This window comes from Chinchilla lanigera, unplaced genomic scaffold (assembly GCF_000276665.1).
Source record: "Chinchilla lanigera isolate Chin_1 unplaced genomic scaffold, ChiLan1.0 scaffold00065, whole genome shotgun sequence".
Lineage (NCBI taxonomy): Eukaryota > Metazoa > Chordata > Mammalia > Rodentia > Chinchillidae > Chinchilla > Chinchilla lanigera.
This window is the reverse complement of record NW_004955466.1, coordinates 1,606,443-1,613,842: the sequence shown is the minus strand read 5'-3', so window position 1 is coordinate 1,613,842 and position 7,400 is coordinate 1,606,443. Positions and strand designations below refer to the sequence as shown.

The window sequence follows — 7,400 nt, the reverse complement described above, 5'->3', positions numbered from 1 at the left end:
CCCGTTGAGCACCACCGCCCTGGGCTCCAGAGTGGGCCCGTGGGCCCCCCAGCCATCCACTATCTCCCTGCCTCCTGCAGGGCCCTCCTCCTCAGCTCACCCAGCCCAGGCCTAAAGGCACTTCTCCCCCTGCAGTCACAGAGAAACCAGACCAACCAGCTCCCTGCATCTGGGAAAGGCAGCCTGGCCCAGCTGCACGGCTGGGAGTGGTCATGGAGGAGTGTGGGGGCCACAGCAGGAATCCAGTGCCTCAGGGAGGAGCCAGATAGGCCAGAGCATGCATGTGCTAGGGAGCCTCGCTTGCAGCAGCCCACCCCAGGAGGCCTTCTGGGAGCTACCAGGGAGCTCAGAGCCTCAGCTCTTGGCACTGCCTCCCAGCAACCCTGGAGAGTCTTGGTCCAGGCTAGATCCCACATGTTTAAGAGGCCCAGGCTGAGTCAGAGAGGTGTCAAGAACCAAGTTCAAAGCCTTACAGGGGCTGGGAACACAAAGCTTCCAGGGCAGAGGGCTACGTGAGTGCTCTCTGTCTCCAGCAAAGGGATCAGGACAGCCCGATACAGTGGCGAAGGAGGAATGGCAGGCTTCACGGAGGCGGTGCTTTGGAACCAGTTCTGTCAGATGGTAAGGAGTTCACTCACCACCAGAGCACACCTCCCCTCCAGGCCACCAGCCTGGAGTCGAGCCAGCTCTCAACCCCCCAGTGCAGGGAGACAGAGAGCCAGGGTACCCAGCTCAGCCCGGCTGGCGAAGACTCCTCCCCGCCCCACCCCCATGGGCCCCAGCCAACCCACCCAGTCCCAGGAAAGGGCTGGACCGCTTGTGTTTCCAACCTGCCTGGGCCTTGCGTGTCTTGCCCAAGTGGCTCTAGAACAGCTGAACGGGCTTTTCAGGACTGGCTGGGTGCCAGGCGAGTGCCTCCTGTGCTGCCGAAGGACTTCTCCTTAGAAGATCCTGAAATCTTTCACCAGAAGTGGGAGTTGTCTCCGCTGTGGGAGGACCTAGAGAAAGGTCACACACCAAGACCTTTTACAGCTTTGGCAGTAAAATGGGTGCTTGAAAAGACCGGCTCCTTTAGAAGCATAAATGTGGCCCAAAAGCTAAAATGCATCCCTACTAAATAATGATTAAAGTTCAAACGAGTTCACTTTTTGTTTGTTTGCTTGTTTGATTGTTTGTTTGTTTGTTTGTTTGTTTGAGACAGGGTCTCACTATGCAGTTCAGGTTGACTTAAGCTCACCTTGTAGCCCAAGCTGCTCTCAAACTCTCAGTGATGCTCCTGCCTCAGCCTCCTGAGTGCTGGGATTATAGGTGTAAGCCACCATGCCCCGCTAGGAATTCACTTTTCATGGAAATCTATACAAACCCTAATAAGCAGAGTGATGAGGGTGTATGCATGTGTGTGTGTGTGTGTGTGTGTGTGTGTGTGTGTGTGTGAGACAGGGCAGGCTGCAACAGAGCAAGACATGGCTCTCACTTTTCCTGCCCCCACCAGCCTGCCTCGGACTGCTGAGGGAGCCCCTAACACACACATCTCCTCTCTGGGATTCCATACCCGTGGCTGCCTCCCCCTCCCCCAGCCCAGCAGGGCCAGCCTCCCACAGGACAGGCCATTCCCTGTAAGCTTCCTATCCTCTTTAGGGACGCTTATGTGTTCTGCCTAAAAGATGAGATCATCCCTTTGGATTGTCCCCTGGTCACCTTTCCCTTCCCCTGACTTAGACCCCGAGGCGTAGGTCCTCAGCTGTTTGTACACTCCCCTTTTCCACCAGCCCTACACACCACCACCAGATGAAAATCCTGCTTTGATGGTTTCCCCAATCCTTATCCAAAGGACATTGACCAAAATCTCTACCAGCACAGGCTGGGCGTGGTGGTGCACGCCTGCAATCCCAGCACTTTGGAGGCTGAGGCAGGAGGATCTCTGCAAGTTCAAGGCCAGCCTGCACTACCTAGTGAGACTGTGTCTCCAAAAAAAAAAAACAAAATACCAGGACAGTCAAGACCATTCAGGGCTGACCTTCCACATCTGGTCCCGCAGCCAGGAGTAGGCATTTCACTGCCTGTTCCTCTCCCTACATGTGCCTCGAGCCTTCCTCCCGCTCCATTCTCCCAGATCTTTTCCACCCACCTGGGAGCCCTCACGTCACAAGGCCCCTGCTGGGTCTCTTATCCAGAGCATCTGTTATCTCCTTGGGTTTGAATCCAGAACTCTCCCTTCTCCGACCAAAGGCCTCATTGTCTGTCTTCCTACTCTGCCCTGATTAACACATTGCCCGGGGTCTGGGCTGTCCCCCAAAGAATCTGCATGCCAAACTTAGCAAATAAAAATACCAGACTCCTGATTGTGTTTGAATTTCAAATAAACAGCTACAGCAACAAAACTTTATCAGTTTAATATTTGGAACATATTTACGTTAAAATTTCGTTGCTTATCTGAAGTTCAGATTTAAATGGGGATCCTCTATTTTCTCTGGCAATCCTACAAAGAAAGCATCAGCTCATGTCTGAAGCTGCCCACCCCCGTCAGGCTCAGACGCTCAAAGGAGTTCTTCAGGACCTGGATTGTTGATTCTTCTTGTGACTCAGCAAAGAATCACTGGCTTTCCTGTGCTGTGGCCCCAAGACCCAAGACCCAGTTAGTTGCCTTTGGTCCAATTCCTAGCAGGCCAGCTCCGAGAGTATCTCCACCTTTACTGCCTCACGTTCTCACACGCTCAACCTCAGGATGGCACTAGCCGCAGTCAGACCGCAGGCAATGCATGCTCCTTGCTAAGAGAAGAAGGCAGGCGCTCTGGAGTCAGCCCGCGTGCTACCGAAAGAACTGCAGGGTGACTGCGAGGCCTCAGACAAATCATTTAGCATCTCAGGTCTCAGTTTTGCAATTTATAAATGGGAAGTTATAAAAACACTTACCTTAGAGGGCTGTCGTGAGGATCCAGCGAGATACCGGAGGGACGCTGGTGAATAGACTGACTCTTACACAGAAAGCACTCAATGAATGGGATTGATTATCAGGGATGATCTAAGTCTGTCCATGGCTGCTGGCACCTGCGGTCTCCTTTTGAATGTTCTGTCACTGGGTGTTGTGACAGTGCACGTGGTGGTCATTCGTGATTTGCATAAGCAGCAGAGCTATGGCTGTGTCACAAGGAGGGCCCCCCAGGGAGGGAAGGAGATTCTCCCTGGGGAGCTCCCACCTCTAGGTGAGGTGGAGTAGAATACATGGGGTTTCCTCTAAGGGTACGGTCTGGCCCCAGGCCTCCAATTAAGTCGCAAACTCTCGTTTTTCAAGCTTCCCAAAGCATGAGTCTCACCTTTTTAAAAGACTGATAAGAGCTGTTCTTCCCTGGGATAAATGGCTGGGTCCGTCCAGACCCAAATTGTTGCGGACAAAGGAAAACTGGCCTTCTCCACACCCTGTGGCTGACGGTCAGGCTTTCTCTGAGGTCTTTTTGCAACTTGCCAACCCATCCTCAGCCTCATAGGGCTCCAGCCTGGTTCTGACCCTCAGCATGGGTGGGGTACCCTGGGCTCCTTCAGGGAACTCTAGCTCAAGTCAACCAAAGTTGAATTCCCAAAGGATCAATTAGCCAAGTGATTCTTTGAAATCACTAAATTCACAATTTCTCAAGACATTCTTGAATATTCGTAGGGAATGTATTTCTCTTAACCGCCTCTTAAGGAAGGTTCAATTTATCAAAAGCTGAGAGGCCTAGAACAATTTCTTATAGGTACATTCTTCTTATGGATATATTTTTCTTTTAAATATGCTATTTTAAATATTTCATTTTTCTTACAAACATATTTGCAAAAATATATTCATAAGAAGTACAGTGAATCAAATAATATATTCTTAATGCATAGTTACCAACATGTTCAGGCAGAATACAATCAGATGTTCATCGCGAATACATTCACTGAATAAATTTCAGAGGTTATTGTTTAAAACATGTTTTTGGCAAATTAACAAATTTGGCCAAGTCAAAGAAGCAGTGAGCTGACTCCTGAGTAAATTGGCTTCCAGACAAATGGCCTACTTCTCAAGAGATGAAACCAGTCTCTCCCTCTTGTTATCTGCTGACAGTGTGATCCTGGGAACTTCTAGAACAATGATCCTCAAACATGAATATGTATTAAAATCATTGGGAAGCTTAGCGGAACTGCTAGTCCTTGGATTACAGATCCCACAGGAGTTCTGTTCTGAGATGGGAGGGGGCCAGGGAACAGACAGATTAAATACAATTATAAAATCACTCAGGTGCCTGCAGATCCCATATCTCATTTTGAGAACAAATTTTAGGGTGGTTGAGAAAACAATTGATCATGAGGAGTAACTCTGATATCGTAAAGTAAGATTATTTTTCTTCTTTTAATATGCTTTAAAATTACACTCAGCATTAACATCAATTTTGTAAAATTATCTATATCCCATTCTACCATAGTTTTTTAAATCAGCCTTCAATGTGCATGCATACTTTCCTGATTGCCAAAACATGCATAGTTATTTACACTTTTTTTTTTTAGTTTTTGAGACAAGATCTTGCTATGTAGTTCAGGCTGGTCTTGAACTCCCTATGTAGCCCAGGCTACCTTGAACTCACCGTGATCCTCCTGCCTCAGCTTCCCCAAGAGCTGGGATTATAGGCATGTGCCACCACTCCCAGCAACACACTCTCCCTTTTTCATTATTACTGTATATGAAACGTTTTTCACCATTCTGCGAAGGCACTGTCATCATCATTTCTAGTGGTGTGGTTCTATAATATGCCTCTGTGACTGTCTGGGAGTGATTTTATCCCCAAGGGCTCCTGTGGTGCAGGTTTGGTGTAGCAGTGTTGAGGTGCTAGGACTTTAAGAGGTGGGGCCTAGTAGGGGTGGGGCCCTTGGGACTGTCCTCAGTGGGGATGCAGGGCTCCAGGCTCTGACTCTTGCAGTCTGGCAATGTGAGCTCCTCCTCCTATGCCTATCCGCACTCTCTGCCATCACTGCGAGGGCCTCGCCAGAGCCAGGATAACGCTGGCGCCATGCCCTTGGCCTCCAAAACAGTGAGCTAAATAAACATCTTTTCTTTATAAACTTCTCCAGCCTCCACTGTTTCACTGTAGTAATAAAAAACTGCATACAGTCTTCCTACTGTTTGTTCAACTAGTCCTCTAATGTTTTATGTGTGCTTTAGTTCCCAACCTTTAGTAGCAGTGAACATCTTCAAACCTGAAGTGGTTTGCTTCTGTTAAATGATTCCCTCCAAATTCATCTCCAAAACTGGAAGCCATGGTGTGGCAAGGATCTACACTGGTTCTCTACAGTGAGCATACAGCAGAGTGAAGACCAAAGGCCATCCTGGAGTGACATGAAACGCATATTGTAATCCTCCTTTAAGTCACTCGGAGCCTTAGGATAAGGGTCCGAGTTTTACAGACCAGTGTGAGGTCAGGATAGAAAAGAAGTTGGATCAGTAGATGTTATGAGCTTCTTACAGAATCATGCTTTTCATATAATATGTATGAGGAAGGTCTGAGACACTGTAGGTGCTTAATGTGTTCCAGTATTTGATGCATAATAAAGATAGAGCATTCGTCTCACTAACAGCCTGGCATAATTGAATGGCATCATTAACACCCCTTGCCACACCCCCCAACACGTGTGGGACTCTCCAGAGGCAGCGCACTGCATCTCCAGACTTTGGGAAGATGGCGTCAACCCCCCACCTCCCAACCTGCTCTCTCCTCAGCTGCTCCACGAGTGAAGGGCGGGAAGTGGAGGTCTAGGTGTCCTTAGGAACATGAGCCGAGGTTCGCTTCCTCCTTAGAGCTGATACTGTGACAGTCTGCCAGCAAACCAGGGAGCACCATGAGGAGCGAGTGGACCGCTCTCCAGGTGCGTATTATAAGGACGTTGTTCCGATTTTCTCTCCGTGAAGACAGAACATTTGTCCTGTTGACACCATAGTAGGCACTAGCCCCTTACCCGTTGACAAGGAGTTGATGGCTTTGTCTAGGCTCCCGCACTGTCCCCCAGGCCGCCCCTCCCTGCTGTGCTCTGCAGGGAGCGCTCTCAGCACTGCCTTCCTCCCAGCCACCCCCAGGATGCGGGTGCCTGTGTCTCCCTCCTCCTCAGGCTGCGCTGACTTGGGCTTTCTTTATCTCCCGAATCTGACCTCTTAGAAACTCAGCACTGCTCAGTCTTAAGAGGTTCTCTGAGCCGGTCGAAGGCGCGGATGTGCGTGCACCAAAGCCCCAGCTTCGCGTAGCCTGTTCCTCAGCCGCCTGGCTGTTCTACTAGCCAAGAGTCCCAGCTTGGTGGGATGCGATGGGAGCAAGCTCTGTCTGGAAATATGACCGTCGCTTCCCCCTCTTTGCCTGTCTTCTCCGTCTCATCCCAGCCTGGTTGAGTTTCCTCCCTGGCTGTCCGTGCAACCTTTCCAGGTCCTCACCTCCTCCTCTAATATCTCGCTACCCATCCAGCAGTCTGCCAGAGCTGTTTATCTTTTCCCGTGTTCTCCCTCCACTCAGGCCCACAATCTCCCTGAACCTCTCCCAGGACTGCCCGGGACCCCTCTGCTGTTGTACCTAAAGCCCCAGCTGTCCTTTTGCAACAATCAGAAATCGGTCCCATTTAGGTTAAGGGCAGAACTTTGGTCCCACCAACTGCACACCACGCACCCACGTGGTGACACCAGCAGGGGATTGGCCAGCCTTCCCCTTGTCCCCTTCCTGGGATGCTGAAGCTGAGGTAAGAAGTGGAGAGGAGAGCTTCCTGTCCCACCCAGCTGTCAGGAGATGAGCCCAAGAGGGCAGCCTCAATCCAGTTGGCCTGGGTTGAGCCCCAGACAATCACACACCTCCTAGTTCTCACGCTCAGGCAGCAGGCCTGAAGCAGAACTGGTTTCATAATCCATAATCTCACCTCTGCCAGTATGCTTTGCATAATGACCTGACATTTGGTTCCCACATCACAATCATAGTATTTATCTATGCAAAACAGCACCTCATTAAAAAAAGAAGAAACACATCACTATTGGCTCAACCCCTCATTAGAGTATAATGCACAAGCCCTGGGCACACCCAGGTTGGAACCAACACCCTAGCCGGGTTTGAAGCCTAACACACTAGCCCAGCCCCCACCCTCATCCATTCCTCCTGAGTGAGACATGCTGCTTCCATCTGTATGCGGGGAGGTGACCCAGGGAGCCTGTGGCCTGAGCAATGGACTGAGTGGGGAGTCCTCCTCCAAGTCTTCTCTGGAACTATTCTGTTCCAACCCACCTAATGCCTTCAGCCCACTGGTACAAGGACATCTATTGACTACTGACCTACTTTTATCTTTCTTACTGGAACAGGTCCTCCATGAGAACATGAACCATTTTTCAGGGCCTAGACTAGTGCTTGGCATGTAATAGG

At 50.1% G+C, this 7,400-nt stretch overlaps 1 long non-coding RNA gene across 1 annotated transcript in view; it reads right to left on the bottom strand.

The window, feature by feature from the left end:
* Positions 1-483: 483 nt before the first annotated feature.
* The window catches only part of LOC106150169, a 23,701-nt gene continuing 16,784 nt past the window's right edge, over positions 484-7,400 (bottom strand). The window contains exons 2-3 of the long non-coding RNA XR_001236821.1: positions 831-998; positions 484-611 (exon numbers count right to left, since the gene is read on the bottom strand). This is a non-coding gene — a long non-coding RNA (uncharacterized LOC106150169). The remainder of the gene's footprint in view (positions 612-830; positions 999-7,400) is intronic.